The sequence below is a fragment of the Macrotis lagotis genome, chromosome 1, assembly GCF_037893015.1.
Source record: "Macrotis lagotis isolate mMagLag1 chromosome 1, bilby.v1.9.chrom.fasta, whole genome shotgun sequence".
Classification (NCBI taxonomy): Eukaryota; Metazoa; Chordata; class Mammalia; order Peramelemorphia; family Peramelidae; genus Macrotis; species Macrotis lagotis.
Genome location: NC_133658.1, coordinates 923,356,967 through 923,361,677, shown reverse-complemented (window position 1 = coordinate 923,361,677; position 4,711 = coordinate 923,356,967). Strand labels below are relative to the sequence as shown.

The 4,711-nt window shown below is 40.7% G+C and overlaps 1 pseudogene; it reads left to right on the top strand.

Annotated features, from left to right (window-relative positions):
• The first annotated feature begins 2,535 nt into the window (after positions 1-2,535).
• On the top strand, positions 2,536-4,711 carry LOC141492839 (heat shock cognate 71 kDa protein pseudogene; annotated as a pseudogene).

Sequence of the window (4,711 nt, the reverse complement as noted above, 5' to 3'; positions counted from 1 at the left end):
TCTGGGCAGTTTCTCCATAGCATTTGGTTAATATTGACCTTGACAAGACAGAAGCATTTCTCAGGACTAATTGAAATTATGGATTTCAATTATAATTGACATACATTAGTAAGTGTTTGCTGTCTGCCAAATGATGAGCTAGGCTCTAAATGTTCAAATAGAACCTGAAACCCCTGAAGAAATTTTCTTAGTAGGAAAGGGAGGTAGAATCCTGTGCCCTATAATAAGCTTCAAAGAATATTCTAAATGATACAAAGGAATTTCTGGAGGGGGAGCACATGAACAATTGATGGCCTCAGAAAATGTTTCATTTAGGATAGAACCCCCAAGCTATGGCTTAAAGAAAGAGGGGTTATCTCCTAGGTAAAATTGAGAATGTTTATCCCAGATCACACTTAAGATATGAAAAAGAGCTTCCATATGTTATTCTCATAATACCTCATACTAATATTTGGTCAATATTAGCTGTTAAGTCATTTTTCACTTGTGTCTATTTTATTAAATTCTCATTTGAGGTTTTCCTAGCAGAGAAGATGTCATAGTTTGCCATTTTTTCTCAACAGCTTATTTTACTGATAAGGAAACATCAAACCTGGTTTGATGAAAATAATAGGGAGATACAGAAGCTCCTAAATGGAAAATGGGTTTAAAAGCAGGATAGTTTCTCTATTTCTAAGAAGACCATACATATGTAATTCTATCAAAGAACATGCAAGTGAAGCTTAGAGAGAGGTAGGATTCTTGACTAAGTAAGATGAAATTAGTTCTGTATGAATAAGTGACAATCCAGTGTGCTTTTATGAAGCCATTAAGACTATTTATGAGTCAGAGAGATAGTGCATCTCTACTGTTCCATGCTGATGGAGTCACAATGGTCAGAGATATTGATATGATCCTAGAGAGATGGGCTGAACATTTCTGTAGTATTCTTAGCAGATCATCACTAATCAATGCATTAGTTACTGACTCATTACCTCCAATTGAAGCTTATCTATCCCTAGGCTAAAGTTCCAATTGAAAAAGGGGTTTTGAATGCCAGTATACACTTTTGATGTTTCAAAGCACATGTTACTGGTTCTTTCTCCACTGAGATTTACAAGATGTGGGCAGGGGGCCCCTTACACATCCAAAAGTTAATTGAAAATGTTCAGGTTAAATAACATGAGAAGGTTATACTCCAGGAGTTTACAGATTCTGCCATTGTCCATCTCTATGAATGGAATGGAATAGATAGTTCTGTGATAAGCACAGGGGTGTTTCCCTCTTAATTATTGTAGGCCAGATTCTTGTCAGAGTCTTCCTTAGCTGATCCTTCACCTGGAAGGTGGCTGCCTATCTGAGAGCCAGTGTGGTTTCAGAAATGGTAGAGGAATAGTTGGTATGGTGTTTGCTGCCCAGCAACTCCAGAAGAAAGACAAGGAGCAGAAAAGAGCAAATCTGACTGAGACCTTAAATATTGTCATTCATACAGAATTCATGGAAAATTATGTCAAAATTTGGTTGCTCTGAGAAATTCATTAGTATTATACATCCATTATAGGACAGCTTGCATTCCCATCTTCTGGATAATGAATGATACTCTTGTGATTTACCAGTCACCAATGGACTGAGATAACACTTTGTCCTTGATTCCATGTTTTTTATTATAAGCTTTCAGTGATGTGGACAAGCACCTTCAGTGAGAATGAATGTGACCTAATGGTCAATGTTGATTAATTCTTCAACTTAAAAAGACTGCAAGTCAAGACCAAAATGGAGGAAGTATTGATGCATTATTTTCTATTTTCAGATCATTTTGTATTCAATGAAGCTTCTGAAGCAGAGAGATATTAAAGCATAGATAAATTCTGTTGCCAATTTTGACCTAACAGTTAACACCAAGAAAATACTGGTGCTCTGTCTGTTAGCACCCTACCATCCATAGATGGAACCATAGGTTATAATAAATGTAGAGGTTTTAAATACTGTAGATAAGTTCATTTGCCTTTGCAGTAGAGTTTCTCATGATTTACATGTTAATAAGAAGTCTGACACACACCTTTCCAGAGCTAGCTCAGTGTTTAGGTGGCTCTGAGTGAATGTGTGAAAGAGAAAATGTATTACTTCCAAACTGAAAGTCAACAGAGTCATGGTGCTGATCTTATCATTGCATACCTGTGAATCCTGGAAAGTCTGACAGTGCCATGCCAGAAAACTGAATCAGTTCCATTTTAATTGTCTTAGGAAAACTCTGAAGATCACTTGGCAGGAAAAGATAACAGATGTCAAGGGCCTTTCTCAAAAAAAACTGCCAAACTTTGCTATAGAGAGCACAATCACAATGGACTGGCCAAAGTCTTAAAATGTCCAATGGATACTTTCCAAAAAGACTATTTTATGGTGAACTCAAATGGAGGGGTGAGGTGGTTAGAAGAAAGTGATAAAAGGACAGTCTCTAGGTATACCTTAAAAAACTTTGGAATTGCTATTCAGTGCAGCAGCAGCCTTTTTTCTCCACCAGTGCGGTCAGCAATGACCTCCGACTCCCTACTAACCATGTCGAAGGGACCTGCAGTTGGCATTGATCTCGGCACCACTTACTCCTGTGTGGGAGTTTTCCAACATGAGAAAGTGGAGATCATTGCCAATGACGAAGGAAACAGGACCACCCCAAGCTATGTTGCCTTCACTGACACAGAACGTTTAATTGGTGATGCCGCAAAGAATCAAGTTGCAATGAACCCCACCAACACGGTGTTTGATGCCAAACATCTAATTGGTCAAAGATTCGATGATGCAGTTGTGCAGTCAGACATGAAGCATTGGCCTTTCATGGTGGTAAATGATGCAGGCAGACCTAAGGTTGAAGTGGAGTATAAAGGGGAGACCAAAAGTTTCTACCCAGAAGAAGTATCTTCAATGGTCTTGACTAAGATGAAAGAAATTGCTGAAGCTTACCTTGGGAAGACTGTCACGAATGCTGTGGTCACAGTACCTGCCTATTTCAATGATTCCCAACGTCAGACCACCAAAGATGCTGGAACCATCGCTGGTCATATTGTGCTCCGTAACATCAATGAGCCAACTGCTGCTGCTATTGCGTATGGCTTGGACAAAAAAGTTGGTGCCGAGAGAAATGTGTTGATCTTTGACCTTGGAGGTGGTACTTTTGATGTCTCCATTCTTACCATTAAAGATGGCATCTTTGAGGTCAAGTCCACAGCTGGGGACATTCAGGTGGAGAGGACTTTGACAACCGCATGGTCAACTATTTCATTGCTGAGTTCAAGGGAAAGCACAAGAAAGACATCAGTTAGAACAAGAGGGCTGTTTGCCGTCTCCGCACTGCTTGTGAACGTACAAAACGTAACCCTCTCTTCCAGTACCCAGGCCAGTATTGAGATTGACTCCCTCTATGAAGGTATCGACTTCTACACATCAATCACCCGAGCCCGTTTTGAGGAGCTGAATGCGGATCTTTTCCGTGGCACCCTGGACCCTGTGGAAAAGGCATTAAGAGATGCTAAGCTAGATAAATCACAGGTTCATGACATCATCCTGGTGGGTGGTTCCACTCGCATTCCCAAAATCCAGAAGCTTCTGCAAGACTTCTTCAATGGCAAGGAGCTCAACAAGAGTATCAATCCTGATGAGGCTGTTGCTTATGGTGCAGCTTCACAGGCTGCCATTCTGTCAGGAGATAAGTCTGAGAATGTGCAGGACTTGTTGCTTTTGGATGTTACTCCTCTTTCCCTTGGAATTGAAACTGCTGGTGGTGTGATGACAGTTCTGATCAAACGTAATACCACCATTCCCACCAAGCAGACACAGACCTTTACCACCTATTTGGACAACCAGCCTGGTGTGCTTATTCAGGTTTATGAAGGTGAAAGGGCCATGACAAAGGATAACAACCTGCTTGGTAAGTTTGAGCTCACAGGAATTCCTCCAGCACCCAGGGGTGTTCCTCAGATTGAAGTGACATTTGGCATTGATGCAAATGGCATTATCAATGTTTCTGCTGTGGGTAAGAGCACAGGAAAGGAGAACAAGATCACCATCACCAATGACAAAGGACGACTGAGCAAAGAAGACATTGAGCGTACGGTTCAGTAAGCTGAGAAATACAAGGCTGAGGATGAGAAGCAGAGAGACAAGGTGTCCTCCAAAAATTCCCTTGAATCTTACGCTTTCAATGTGAAGGCTACCCTAGAGGATGAAAAAATGCAAGGGAAAATTGGTGATGAAGACAAACAGAAGATTCTTGACAAATGCAATGAAATAATCAACTGGCTAGATAAGAACCAGACGGCTGAGAAGGAAGAATTTGAGCATCAGCAAAAAGAATTGGAGAAGGTCTGCAACCCCATTATTACTAAGCTGTACCAGAGTGCAGGGGAAATGCCAGGAGGCATGCCAGGAGAGATGCCTGGTGGGTTCCCAGGGGGTGGAGCAGCCCCATCCGGAGGTGCTTCTTCTGGACCCACCATTGAAGAAGTTGATTAAACAAAGCAGAAGAAAGAGCATTCCACACAACTTTCCAAAAATTGAAGGACTCAATTTTAGCTAAGGCAGTAGCCAGTTTAAAAGTAACATTAAGCTACTGTATAAATCTGGGCATTCTGAATACTTGAATGTGTGCAGAGGGAGAAGTGAACAACATTGCACTTTATCAGTACTGTAAAAAAAGTGGAAATGCAATTCTTTGTCCCGGAAAATAAAGTATTTAAAA